The 15241-nt window shown below is 36.0% G+C and overlaps 1 pseudogene; it reads left to right on the top strand.

Annotated features, from left to right (window-relative positions):
• The window catches only part of LOC149565016 (protein NRT1/ PTR FAMILY 5.10-like), a 51024-nt pseudogene that overhangs the window by 34568 nt on the left and 1215 nt on the right, over nt 1–15241 (top strand).

The raw sequence follows: 15241 nt of genomic DNA, 5'->3' as shown, positions 1-15241 counted from the left end.
TAGGAATTTTTATATGCAAATTCCACAAGGGTAAGTATGTTTCCCACTGGTATTGTCGATCCATACAATATAGTCTCAGAATATCTTCTAATACCTGATTTACTCTTTCTGTTTGACCATCTGTCTCAGGATGATAAGCTAAATTGATGTTTATTTTAGTACCCAAAGCTGAAAATAATGTTTGCCAAAATCGGAAAGTTATCCTAGTATCCTTGTTTGAAATAATTTTCTTTGGAATTGCATGCAATTTGAAAATTTCTTTTATGAATTTATGAGCAATTTTTGGTGCTCCATTAGTTAGATTCCGTGATATAAAATGAACAACTTTTGTCAGTCTATCAACTATTACTAGAATGGTATTGTGTCGATTTCATGGCATCGGTAATCCTTGTACAAAGTCCATGGAAATTATCTACCATTTCCACTCTGGTACTTCATTAGGGTGTAAAAGGCCTGTTCGGTATCGATGTTTTGCCTTTACTCTTTGGCATTCTAAACAACTTACGACAAATTTTGTTATCTCCCTTTTCATTCCTTTCCAAAAATATAGAGGTTTTATATCAGACAACATTTTATTTACCCCAAGGTGTCCTAAATATGGAGCTGAATGAGATTTCTCCAAAATCATTCTTCAGAGTTTAGGGTTGTTGGGTACATAAATCTTGTTATGATATCTTAACAATCCATCCTTTTCTAGACTAAATTTCAAATACTTAGAATCTTGTGGGTCCCTAATAAGAGCTAGGCTGATTTCTACATAAAACTCATCATGTTTTAGATGTTGTAAAATCTGGTCTTTTAATCTAAAGTTTATAGTAGCCATTAAAGAAATGTGTCTTCTTCTACTTAGGGCATTTGCCACTTTGTTTTCCTTGCTTTTAATATAACTTATGTCAAATTCATAGTCTACTAAAAATTCCAACTATCTTCTTTGTGTAGCATTTAGATTTGGTTGAGTGAAGATATATTTTAGACCATGATGATTGGATCGAAGTTCAAAAGGTTTTCCAATCAAATAATGTCTCCACATTTGAAGAGCATGTACAATAGCAGCTAATTCTAGTTCATGAGGTGCGTAATTATGCTCATAATTCTTCAATTTCCTAGATTCATATGCAATTACTTGTTCATCCTACGTTAGCACACCTCCTAAACCTTCTCCTGATGCATCTGTTATAACTACAAATTGCTTTTATGGGTCAGGTACTTTTAGTATGGGTGTTGTAGTTAACTTTTCCTTCAAGTATTCAAAGGCTGATTGACATTTTTTTTGTCCAAACAAATTTATTTCCCTTCCTCTGAAGTGATGTAATCAGATAAGCTATCTTAGAGAAGTTCTTGACAAATTTTCTATAAAACCTTGCCAATCCCATAAAACTTCTAACTTTTGACACATTTTTAGGTATAGGCCATTCCTTAATTGCTTTAATTTTTGACAAATCTACGGCTATGCCCTGAGCTGATATAATGTGCCCTAAATACTAAATTTCCTTTTGATAGAAAGTGCATTTAGACAATTTTCCATAAAATCTATGTTCTCTTAACCTTTGCAAAACTGTTTCCAAATGTTTTTGAGGTTCTTCCTCATTCTTTGAATATATTAGAATATCATCTATAAAGACCAATACAAACTTATCCAGACAATCTTGAAATATGCTATTTATCAAGTTCATAAAAGTTGTTGGGGCATTGGTTAACCCGAATGGCAATACTATAAATTTGTAACGTCCATACCTAGTTTTGAATGCAGTTCTGTGAATGTCTTCATCCTTAATACAAAGCTGGTGATATCCTGACCAAAAATCAATTTTTGAAAACACTGTCATGCCCTTCATTTGATAAAAAAGATCATCTATTCTAGAAAGTGGACACCGATTCTTGATGGTAAACTTATTGAGCATTATGTAGTCTATGCATAATCTCATGGTTCTGTCCTTCTTGACAAACAACACTGGGGCTTCGCATGGTGAAACACTAGGCCAGATCAATTTCTTGTCTAACATGTCTTGTAGTTGTATCTGCAACTCCATTAATTCTATGGCAGTCATTCGATATGGTGCTCGAGAAATGGGTTCTTCTCCTGGTATCAAATCTATGGTGAAATCAAAGGCTTGAGAATGTGGTAGACCAGGGAGTTCTTTAGTAAACACACCTTGATAACTCTTTAAGTAAGGATATTTTTCTTCGAAATATTCCTTTAACATTTCTCTGATTTCCCCATCTTCAAAAATGTAGTCACCTCCATATATGGTGTTTTTAGGTTCTCTCATGTCCTCAACCTGACTACAAAGATCTCATAGCCTTTTCTTCCATATTTCTTAAGTTGCATGGCAGATGTCTGTTTTGATTTAATTTCATGTTTAATCCCAATAATGCTTGTTGGCCTACCTCGATCCTCCAAATAATTTACAGTTTTGGTAACATAATCCACTTGTCCTTATGCTCAGTGAACCAATTAATGCCTATGATAATATTGTAAGATCCAAGAGGGGCTACATACAAGTTCAATTCCATTGAAAAATTTGGAAAATCAACCTGAGCCTCAAATAGACACTACTCTACCTTAGCCCTTGACTGGTTTGCATATTCGACTATCCATGATTTTTTCATAAAACTAGATCTCTTTGGAAATCTACTTAACAATTTAGGTGATATAAAACATTCAAAAGCTCCAGTATCAACTAAAATGGAGATAGGGTTCCCGTAGATCTTACCTAGAGTTTCAATTGGGCCTATTTGTTGTTTTGCTTGCCTATTGTCTAGGGCTGCATGGATCCTTTTTTGATAAGCTTGTTGTTGTTGTGGAAGAGGTGGTCATTGTAGTTGATTGGTGTTGGGTTTGATGGGGCATTTATTAGCATAATGATTTCCTCCACAAGTGAAGCATCCTGAAGATGGACCCTTCCTTTCATTACTCTTATTATTCTTACTTGTACTAAAATTTCTTTTAACATCCTTGATCCCATTTCCTTTTGATTATGGCTTTCTATACTTAAAATCTTTAAATTGTCTTTTCTGAGATCTAGAATCAGCACCCTCCATATTCCAGTTTGTTTTCCTTTTATTATCTCGGATGGAGTCATCTTTCTTGATTTTGTATTCTTTCCAAACAACCTTCTTTAGAGCTTCCTCCATAGTCTGAGGAGTGAGAACATCAATTGCTCCCCCTATTCTGTTGTTCAGACCCATAATAAATTTCCTCACCTTCAAATTTTTATCCTATTGGTATGCTAGTACATACTTCAATAGTTGGGTAAACTTTTCCCAGTACTTATGTACAATCATATCTCCTTGCTTCAAGTTTTGGAAGTCTAGAAGTTTCTGGTCATAAAAGGTTTGGGGTAGGAAATGATTTTTGAAAATGGTTACAAATTTTTCCCAAGTAATCTTCGTGGTTTTAATGTTTTTCTTGACATTGGCGTTCCCCCACCAGGTTGAAGTTTATCCAATAAAGTGGTATATTCCCCAAACTACTTTTGAGGTTTCAGAAAAGTTTCCAATTTCAAAATATTGTTTCATTTCAGTTAGCCAAGCCTCTGCTTCCTCCCCGAACTCAGAACCGACAAACTTGGGTTGTTTGATTTTCTTAATATCTGCTAACAGATCAACCACTATTTCTTGTTTCTTTTGTTTTTTAGTTTGATTGGGTGAAGAGGTTCTCTTGTTATATTTGAAGACTTTTGTCTCTATTCTAAGAGGAGGTAATGATTGTGTTTCCTTGTGGTTATGCCCCATCTAGGTTGCCATTTCATTCATTCTCCTTTCCATGTTATCCAACTTTAGTTGCATTTCTTGCAAAATCTAGAGTAACAAGTCATTGGATGATTGAGTGTTTTCATGGACTATGCCATGATCTACAACATTCTCATTGCTATCCATTTTATTTTGTTTATTGGTTTCACTTGTTAATTTATAAAATTTGTGTCAATTTATTGATTTCATACATATTTAAGTATTTCCACAATAGAAAGAGTTTGTGAATGCATGAAACGCATGAGTTAAATAAATTTATTTGATTAACTTAATACTTTGTTGCTGCACTTATAGTAGCCTTATTTACAAAAAAATCCTCTATTAAGGATGTTTACATCAAAATATTTAATCTTGCTTTTCAGCATTCAGTTTTGGCTCAGATTGGTACATATCCCACACCATCCAGGATCTATGGAAATGCAAAAGAGAGTTGCCTTGTCGAGCATTCCACTTTTGAATTAAATTGTTCTTATATGCTGCTTTACTAGCAAGGGTCCACTTGACTCTCTCTTTCTTCATTTGTTGAGACTTTAAAATCAATCTCTATAACCTTTTTTTCAAACTTGCAAAATAGGAACACCAAAATGAGAAACCAAACAAGTGAAATTTTTTTTAATAGGCTCCTTTTAGGGTTAGGAAGAAATTTTTTTTTTAAAAATTATTTAATACAGATTAAAATCTCACCAAGAAGTGGCAAATATCTCCACTTCTTGCTAGAACTTTTGCAAAACAAGAAAACTAATGGTTTTCTCATGAGAAATTGATGCCAAGAAGATCTTAGATTCTCGGTGAGAAGTTGGCTACTTCTCTATGATAAATCACAAACTTCTTGCAATAACTTAACTACTTCTCATGGTCGGCACTAGTAAAATTGGGACGTTGAGCAACTTCCTAGTCATTGTTTATTTTGCAATTTTGAGTGTTTGGAGGAGAGAAGGGTTTTGGTGGAGAGAAATAGGCTTTGGCAGCCTTGTAGATTGATTACAAGTGGATTTGAAGTGGATTTGACATGGACTTGAAGCGGATGGATATCGAGTCAACCACATTCATAGAGGATTGCTAGGGCTAGATCCCCTCCCATTCCTATAGTTTTTAGTGTTTACTAGAGCTAGTGGGAAGTGGAAGAGGAAGATGTAGACTAGTTTCATATTGTACTTGACATTTGTATTTTCTTATCTTTTTACAAATACAATTTGCTATTTTTAGTTTGCTTCAAAGTTTAGAATCTCTAACCATGGTTGCCAGCCATCAACATTCTACACAAGGATGTGACTTTGTTACATGTTGCATTTATATATATCTAGATCAGCTTGTTTGGTTTGTTTACTAATTTACTGACTCATTTGATGCATCTCCTTATTGAATTTTGCAAAAAGAAATGTATTTCTAATTAAATTTAAGTCTATAAAAATCCTGATATTTTCCTAAGAAGTTACTGATTTATCTCCTATATTTGCCGAGAACTTTTATTTTTACCTCATCAATAAGTTGCTGAGAATGAGATTTTGAACTATGGTTTAACATATCTTTTTTTCCCTTTTTCACTTTAGTGGTCACAAATCTGCATGAGTTTTTTGCGAGTCTCCATAGGATCCGTCCCATGGATTGTGGGTTTGTCTAGGTCCACATTGGTGTGAACCGGGCTAGATGCATAGTCTATGGTGTGGACCCTATGGAAACCCCCTTGGATCCCATGCGAATCCGAACCCAAACCTTCCTGGCAGGGTCTGAACCTTGCATCTTAGTATGCAAATATACTGTGTTTCTTTTTTATTGCAAGCTATTGTGCTTTATTGAGTGGTTGGAAGAATATGTGCTCGAATCTATTTCTGCTATAGATGAGCTAGCAACCTTTGAAGACAAGTCAAAGTAAACAATTAAAATAAAATAATTAATCTTATAAAATAAAAATTTATCAGCAATTTATGAAGACAAAGTAAACTAATTTAAAAAAAAAAAAATTGTGACATGATTTTGATTGCAAGGGGCTGCGACATTTGAAATCTTTGGCCATGGAGGTAACAATAACTATGAGCATTCTTCATAAACCAATGATGAAGAGCATCATTACTTAGACCTATTTCAATAACAAATTCTATGAACTCATTTGTAATTAATTTTCACATATCATCATCTCGGAAGCGTCTTTCAAGTGCTAACTTGTACCTGTCAAACACTTCTAAATCTCTATATAGTGGCAACCTTCCTAGTAGATCAATATATTGGGTGCTACAATGCTTTGATGTCAATGCATAAGCCTGTAGATATAGCAGAGTGGTCATCTTGTTCCATCGTTCTACAAAAATTGCTTGCAATTGTTTGAATAAGGTCTCCTCGAGATCTTACTCTTTATCATTTGCAATTTGCTTCATCTTGTCAAGCTTTGACTCTATGGCATCATAGGCCTCTCCAAGGTAAGGTCTATGCATGTTAGTGTACCAAAGCATGGTCATAATGAGCTCGGTGAACTTAAAGAGATACTCCACATGTTCCCACCATGAGTCATTCAATATCCTTTCTTTAATTTTGGTTTCTCTCTTAGTGTTGCTTTGCTTCCATATAGACCAATTATTGCTGATTACCATATTGCAAAGTGCCACTTTCACTTGCACAAGTCGTCTCAAGATGATTAAGTTCAATGCAAAATGGGTCTCAACAACTTGTAACTGAAATAATAGCAAGAAAATACAACTATTAGAGATGTACTTAAAAAAGTAAAGACATTACACAATCAAATATTGAAAATTAGAAATTGTTAAATACTATTATTTTTTAAAATAAAAGTGCCACTTCAAGTTCTCTTACCTTAAATAGCTCCAAATGGGAGAATAATCTAAAAATTCCTTGAGTCGTGTGGTCATTTGTGACGAACATCTGGATGTGTTGATCCACCCAGTTTTGTTTCCAATCTTTTGTAGCACAAGATTGAGTGAATAGACTGCACAAAGTGTCCAAAAGATACACTGATATCGCTCTTCAACCAACAAACCAAAAATTCTACAATCCTTTGCATTGTCTGTTATGACTTGTACAATGTTTTTAGCTCCCACTTGTTCAATGGAAGAGCCGAGAAAATCAGCAATAAATGACCAATCATTTACTTGCCCCTTACAATCTACAAATTTCAAAAATATTGCCTCTTTAGGGGACATTGCTATGACATTGATCAAGTGATGATTTCTTGTATCTCTCCACCCATCTAAAATAATCGATACCCTTTTCTCAATCCATGAATCTCTTACGGGCTTCAATTCATCGTCAATCCCCTTGACCTCTCTATCCAACAAGGTTTTCCATGCTCTCTCATAACTAGGGCCCTATACCCTCTTGGAGCTTCATTGACACTTTTCAATATCTTCTTTCAATATGGAGAGTGAAAAACACTAAAAGGCAACCCATTTGTTAAGTTAAATTGATGTTATTGTTGTTTCTGTCGAGTGGACACCTTTAGATGTGGTAGAAAATGCCCATTCCACACTGACCATGATCCTATGAACACTTTGTTGAAATGTACATTCATAAACCATTTGCATGTAAGCATCTTACCACATCAATGTCATCAATTTCCTATTCTCATTTTGAAATGTGGTTTCCAATGGTCCCTTTCTTTTGTGTCGCAGGTGCTCCAATTTCAGTATCAGGGTCACTTGAGGTAGTATAAAAGAGGTGGTCTTCTATCACAGTATTTGTACTGGGGGTTGCATTTCCTTGATACTTTTTTAGTTTTATGACAACTCTTTCTTCCTAGGGCATTTTGGGACTCCTTTTCCAAGGATTCCAAATTGGCCTACCACTCAATAATATGAACTATTCCTTTCTACGTCACAACCTTGACATTTCCAACTAAATGCACCACCTCCTAGAAGGGCTCTTACAATATCAACACACTTCCATAAAGGAGAATCAAATTGGGGGTTATATTCTTTGTTCAGTATTGCCTACGGAGGAAGAGGTAGATGCCATTGTAGTTGCTTTTCCTATGGCGAGAAATTTATACATATTTAATATAAAAACAAGAGAATTAAAAAAAGAAAAAAGGTATATCTTATTGACGATGAAAGAGAAATGAAAATAAATTAGAGAATTAAACAAAAGCAAAATCATATGGAAAAAGAACTTGCCTTTTCCATTCATTGTAAGCTTGCAAAGGTGTGTGAATGAGGCACAAATAATTGATGAAGATCCAAAAATATATCCTTCATACAACATATTAATTGGAATTCAAAGGCTAATTCAATAATGGAAGCTACTTCCTCTCCTGAATCTCCCTTACCAACATAGCTGAAGATGTATGCACAGACCTTCAAGATAGGTCTGTCAGGAAACAACTCACTGAGAATGGACAACTTTTCTTGAATTTGGTGTTGAAGTAGCAGAAAGACTGGCCTACAATGACATTTATAATAACTTGGTCACTTATCTCACTAATGTTATACAATAGAGCTCTGCCACCACTACTAAGAATGTTAATGTCTGGCATGGTCTTGCATCCACACTTCCCTTTCTTGGATCTTAACTTGCAGACTCCTTTTTGGAGTGGTACCAAACTATTATTGTTATTTGTGGTATGTTTATATAAAACCCTAAATTCTATTTTAAATGGATTCTACTTAAATCTCTTAGATGGAGACTGATAATTTCTTTAATGATGGTATTGACTAAATTCATTTGTAAAACCTGTTAAAGTGTATAAATAATGTATATATGAGTACATAAATTCCTTAGAATGGGAGCTATCTTTTGGTCAGTTTTTGTGTACCAAAACCTCACTTCTTAATGCATTTTGGTTGAATCCATATGCATAAATTGCTTTTTGGTAATTTTTGATTTCATTGAAAACATGATTATAAAAATGAAAATCAGCTTGTCTATTGAGCATCGACACACTAGTTGTATGCATAACTGCTTCTGGAGAAATTTGATGACTTGTTAAAGGCTTTGGATTATGAATAAGCAATTATTTTGTGTTTTAAAAATAGTTCAAAGAAAATAAGAAATAATTGATGTTCCTCTCTTTTGGTTGCAGGGATTGATCTATCTAACACTTTCAGCTTCTCTGACATTTCTTAACCCACCACCATGTGACAAAACATCATATTTCTGCCTCAGGCCTACTGTTTTTTAGGTGGGTTTTTTATTCATTTCTTTATACTTGGTTGCTTTGGCTCAAGGAGGCCACAAACCATGTTTACAAGCATTTGGTGCAGATCAATTTGATGAGAAAGATCCAACAGAGAGAAAGTACAAGAGCTCGTTCTTTAATTGGTGGTAATTTGGCTTAACTATTGGTATACTTTTATCTGTTTCTGTGATTGTTTACATTCAAGAAAATGTTGGGTGGGGTATGGGGTTTGGCATCCTTACTGCAGCCATGGCAATAACACTGTCTATCTTCATGTGTGGAACAAGAATTTACCGACATAAAATACCTTCTACTAGTCCGGTGACTCAAATTGTCCAAGTTTTTGTTGCAGCAATTCGCAAGTGGAATCTTCCTATTCATTCTCAAGAATAATAGAGCTTATATGTACTTCAAGGACTTAGGGATGAAACAAGAAAGCTCTTGCCCACTAATCAATTCAGGTAATATCCTCTCTACCTGTTAATATGCATTGCGAGCAACCATATTTCTATTTAGTTTTAGCCTTTGGTTTTGACATAGTTTTAAAAATGCATTTGAATTATTTTTCCTAATAAAAGTTATGTTGTTTTGCAGATTTCTTGACAAGGCAACTATTGGAATTAATTTGGACCATGCAAACACAAAAAATATCGATTGGAGGATATGCACAGTCACACAGGTTGAAGAGGTGAAACTCGTTCTACAGTTGCTGCCCATTTGGATGGCTTGTTTGATGTATGGAGTTGTCATTGTACAATCTCCAACATTCTTTACAAAATAGGGAAACACAATGGATAGAAGGATACTTGGAGACTTAAAATTCCTGTAGCAAGCTTGCAAAGCTTTATTACCATATCCTTTTTAGTGCTAATGCCTGTGTGTGATCGAATCTTAATTCCACTGGCCAAAAGCATAACTAGAAATGAGCGCGGTATAACATTGTTAGAGAGAATAAGTGTTGGAATGTTTTGTTCTGCTTTTTCTATAATTGTTGCAGCAATGATAGAAACAAAAAGGCTTCAAGTGGCAAAAGATTATCGATTGATAGACATGCCCCAATGAACTATTCCATTTAGTGTTTTTTGGTTGCTTCCTCAATACATTTTACTGGGATCTCTGAAGTGTTCGCAATGGTAGGCTTGCAAGAGTTATTTTATGAGCAGATGCCTGACACAATGAAAAGCTTGGGAGTTGCTTTATATTTGAGTATTTTTTGTGAGAAATATAAATCAAAATCATTCACAACCCTAAACTTAAAAAATTTGCTCGGCACTCACAATTGCTGAGTGACAGTTTTGCTTGATAAACACGAAGAAACTGAGTGGCAGGAGAGTTTACCAAGTGAGCTCGGTAAATGAAGAACAAATAACTTGGTAGCCAAAGGATGCCGAGTGAGCTTGGTAGTGTGATTACTGAGTGAACTCAGTAGCCATAGGAGGGTGGAGCTTGGTAGAAGAAGATACCGAGTGAACTCAGTAGACACTGCAGCGATAAAACCTTTAACAAGCCTTAACCAAGTGTCGATTTATAACGTGAATAACTTTCACCATTAAAACCAGAGAGCTAGAACGTGAAGCTTTCAAATAAACTTTTCAAATGCAAGGAATAGAAGAAGAAGAACAATGGATTCAAGTATGCCTCTTTGTTTTCTATTCAACTGAGATTTAAACTATTACAAAATCTGGGAGAATTTGGCTTCAACCAGAAAATCCTAAAATGGTAAAATTTCAAACTTCAAACTTAACTTGTAGCTCTAATGGCTGCATACAATAATGCCTGGAGCAATCATTGCTTCAACAGGATGAACTTAACAAACAATAAACTTATAGAATGACAAGTAGAAACATGTGCAACTATAGGCACGACAACGATTCTTTCTATCTCTGCAACGATTGATCTGCTAATCACTTTTTCTTCTTTCTTCTCTGCTACTTTTGAGGTCTTCAACTTCAACTTCTTCTGCTTCTTCCTCTAACTTCTCTCTTCTGGTCGAATGAATTTGAGACATTCCTTTTGTTTTCTACCACACAAAATTTTCCCCTCTTTTTCAAATTTGAAAACTCACCTACCTGTATTAATTTTTTTGGCTGTTCTACAATCCGTCAGGGGTGGTAGGTGGGCGTTTGGCTTCAGGGGCAAGACAACCACCACATTAAATTCCAACACTCCCCCTTTGTCTCGAGCCAAACAAAATAAAGATCGCTACTGATCCACATCAACTACACCAAGACACTCTCTTAGGTGTAAAAAAGTTCCAATGCCTAATGGCTTTGTGAAAATGTCTACTAGCTGCTGCTCAGACTTACAAAATTCTATTTTGATATCCCCATTCTCCACCAACTCTCTAATGAAGTGATATCTAATCTCAATATGTTTGCTTCTCCCATGGAAGACTGGATTCTAGGATAATGCAATTGATGAAATGTTATCATAATAAATTGTGGTTTCATCCTCTTGCCTTTCATTCAAATATGTCAAGATCCTCCTTAACCAAATAGCTTGACATGCTGCTGCATTTGTTGCTATGTATTCAACCTCTGTTGTAGATTGAGCAACAATAGGTTGCTTCTTGGATGCCCATGAAATTGCACCCGATCCCATATGAAACATGTATCCAGAAGTGCTCTTCGTATCATCTAAACTTCCAGCCCAATCACTATCAGTATAACCTACCAACTTGAATTCATTTGATGTGGTATACAAAATTCCAAATCTCTTGGTACCTTTCACATACCTTAGGATCCTCTTTCCCGCTTGCCAATGGGAATCCTTTGGTGTTTCCATAAATCTGGAAATCAAACTTACTGCATGCATTAGGTCTGGCTGAGTTATAACCAAATACATTAGACTTCCAACCATACTCTTATAAAATGTTGGATCCACTCTTTTGTTGTTGTCTTCCTTGCTCAAATTCAGACCTATTGCTGTTGGTGTGGGGGCTGGCTTATTGTTCTGCATTTTAAATCTCTCCAAGATCTGCCCTGCATATTATTCTTGAGAGATGAAGATGCCATCATGAATTTGTTTTACTTCTATGCCTAAAAAATATTTCAAGAGACCAAGGTCTGTCATCTCAAATTCATTTTTCATGGCCTCTTTGAACTCACCAATTAGAGCCTTGTCATTACCAGTAAAAATTAAATCATCTACATATAAGACAATAATTAACACATTTCCATTTGCCACCTTGATGTAGAGAGTAGGCTCACCATTTCTTTTGCTAAAGCCGTTGCTCATCAAATATGAGTCAATCCTACTATACCATGCCCTTGGAGCTTGCTTGAGCCCATAAAGAGCTCTTTTCAGTCTATATACTTTGTTCTCTTCACCTGCAACTTCATAACCAGGTGGCTGCTCCACATATACTTCTTCTCTCAATACACCATTTAGGAAGGTGGACTTCACATCCATTTGGTATACCTTCCATTTGTGCTGAGCTGCAATTGCTATGACAACACACACAGTTTCCATTCTTGCAACAGGGGCATATGTCTCATCATAATCTCTGCCATACTACTGTTTGTAGCCCTTGACTACCAACCTTGCCTTATGCCTATCAATCTTGCCTTCAACATTGTATTTGGTCTTATAGACCCATTTCACTCCAATCACTTAAATTTGGGAGGCAATTCAGTTAGCTCCCATGTCTCATTCCTTTCTATAGCATCTATCTCCTCATCCATGGCCTTACACCATTTTTTCTCCATAATAGCTTCTTCAAAATATATTGGATCACTATGAGAAAATAATGCAAAATTAACACTCTAATCATAATCTTCATACCTTTCATCTTGGTATATCTCCCTAAGACTCTTGGTCTTTCTTGGTAATAGGGAGGAGAGTGTAGGATCATAATCTTCATTGCTGCTGCTTGGCACTGACACTCAGTCATGCCTAGAGGAGCTCGGTAATGACTGAGGGTGCTTGCCTTTTCTTCTATCTGCTCCTTCTTCTTGCTGTTCATCAGCATCCTCTTCACTCATAATTGGCACTTTACTAGAAATGCTTGGTGACTCATCAATTGGTCCATACCAAGACTGATTTTCAAGAAATTCTACATCTCTTGAAAGAGTCATCTTGTTGTTCAATGGGTCATACAATCTGTATGCCTTTGATTCTGAGCTGTCCCTGTGAAGATGCACTTCACACTTTGTCATCCAATTTTTGCCTTTTCTCTTTAGGCACATGTGCATATGCAACTCATCCAAACACCCTTAGGTGTTCAACTGTTCATCTTCCTCGTGACCATGCTTCCATTGGAATTTTATCACAGACTGCCTTTGTAGGACACCTATTAATTAGGTAAACTGCTATTGCCACAACCTCTCCCCAAAATTTAGTTGGGAGACCTTTCTCTTTCATCATGCTTCTTGCAATTTCAACAATGGTCTTGTTCTTTCTTTCAACCACTCCATTCTGCTGTGGTGTATAGCTGGCTGTGATCTCTTTCTTTATACCATGTTTCCTGCAAAAGTTTACAAAAGAATTGGAGGTATACTCCCCTCCTCTATCTGATCTGATGACCTTCATATAATGTCCAAATTCTCTTTCAGCCTGGGCTTTAAATTCTACAAATTTATCAAATGCTTCAGATTTATTCTTTAAGAAATACACCCATGTCTTATGACTGAAATCATCTATGAATGTCATAAAATAAGTACTCCCCCCAATGGAAGTAACTTGCATAGGACCAACTAGGTCAATATGCACTAACTCTAATGGATATCTAGCCCTCCTAGAACTTCCTAAATTAAAGAGAAGCCCATGTTGCTTACCCAAAATACAAGCCTCACACTTGTCACATGAATTTTCTATACGTGGCAAACTTTCTACCATTCTTTTGTTTGACAACAAATTTAAACCAACATAGCCTAGATGACCATACCGTAGGTGCCATAGCCATGAGAGGTCTTCAATGACACTCCTTAGAGCTGACTATGTGTGAGGTGCAGCACCAACTTGAGATGAGAAACATGTCTCTATCTTCAAGGGAAACATTCTATTCTTTGTCATTTGAACTGCTGCAAGTAAGTTCTTGCTCCCATCCTTTTCATGAATGACACACGTGTCATTCTCCATCATCACTTTGTATCCATTTTGAATGAGCTGACCAATGCTCATCAAATTGTGCTTCATACCAGGAGCAAAATACACATTTTGTATTTTCTTCTTCTCACCTTGCTTGGTGTGGACCATAATAGATCCTTTGCCCACTACTGGTAGGGTTCCATTGTTACCCATTTTAATCTCAATTTGAAACTCTTGTCAATGAATGAAAACAAGGTTTCATTACCACTCATATGGTTGCTACATCCACTGTCAAGGTACCAAACCTCAGGGCTTCCTTCTTCACCAATATTACACATGATGAAGGCAGTGGCATTGTTCCACTTCCCATGTTCACATCGGCCACATTTGCTTGTCCTGACTGATCATTTTGCTTCTTCCAGCATTCACTTGCATAATGCCCATATTTATGATAGTAGTAGCATTCTACATTACTCTTATTTGAGTTGTAGTTTTTCTTACCTCCTCTTGAAGTATTTTGTGAGCTACTTGCTCCATCTGCTCTTCCTGAGCTTTCTGCTGTAGCATTTCTTTGTCCTCCATTACCTCAGGCTCTGCCTCTGGAGTTTCTGCCTGAGCCATTTCTTCCTCTCCCCCTTCCTCTTGGATTTGACTGAGCCTTGAATGCTTGCTCTTGAGAAGAAGATGTAGACCTATTGATCCTATGCTCATGGGTTTGAAGAGTACCCATCAACTTATCCATTGTCAAAACAGTGAGGTCTTTTGCCTCTTCTATGGTCATGACCAAATTGTCATACTTATGAGGTAAACTCCTCAATATCTTTTCCACTATCCTCTGCTCTTGATAGTCTTCTCCATTTGATTTCAGTTGATTAATAACATTAGAGGTCCTTGAACTGAAATCTACAATTGATTCATTTTCCTTCATCTGAAAGTTCTCAAATTCCCTCCTTATATTCTGTAGCTTTACTGTGCGGACTTTATCAGTCCCCTTGAAGTTCGTCTCAAAGATATCCCATGCTTCCTTTGCATAATTTGTTGCTGCAATCTTTGAAAAAATTGTCTCTGTCATTGCTGCTTCAATCAAACTTAATGCCTTAGCATCCTTCCTCCTTGACTCTTTCAAATGAGTCTTTTGTGCATTTGTGAGAGTAGCATACTGAGTTGGGTCTATCACATCATTGAATCCATTAACTACAAACTCCCACAAATTATTTGCAACCATAATAGTTTTTATTTTCTTTGACCATGTATCATAATTTTTCCCATTGAAGGGTTGTGGCTACTGCCATATCTTTCCTGCATCTCCTGCCATGTCAAATATCCCAGAAAAATAAA

The sequence above is a fragment of the Cupressus sempervirens genome, chromosome 3, assembly GCF_028749045.1.
Source record: "Cupressus sempervirens isolate cs-2001-9-10 chromosome 3, ASM2874904v1, whole genome shotgun sequence".
NCBI classification, from domain to species: Eukaryota; Viridiplantae; Streptophyta; class Pinopsida; order Cupressales; family Cupressaceae; genus Cupressus; species Cupressus sempervirens.
Note: the sequence above shows the minus strand (reverse complement) of the source record. Positions and strands in the feature narration are given on the sequence as shown.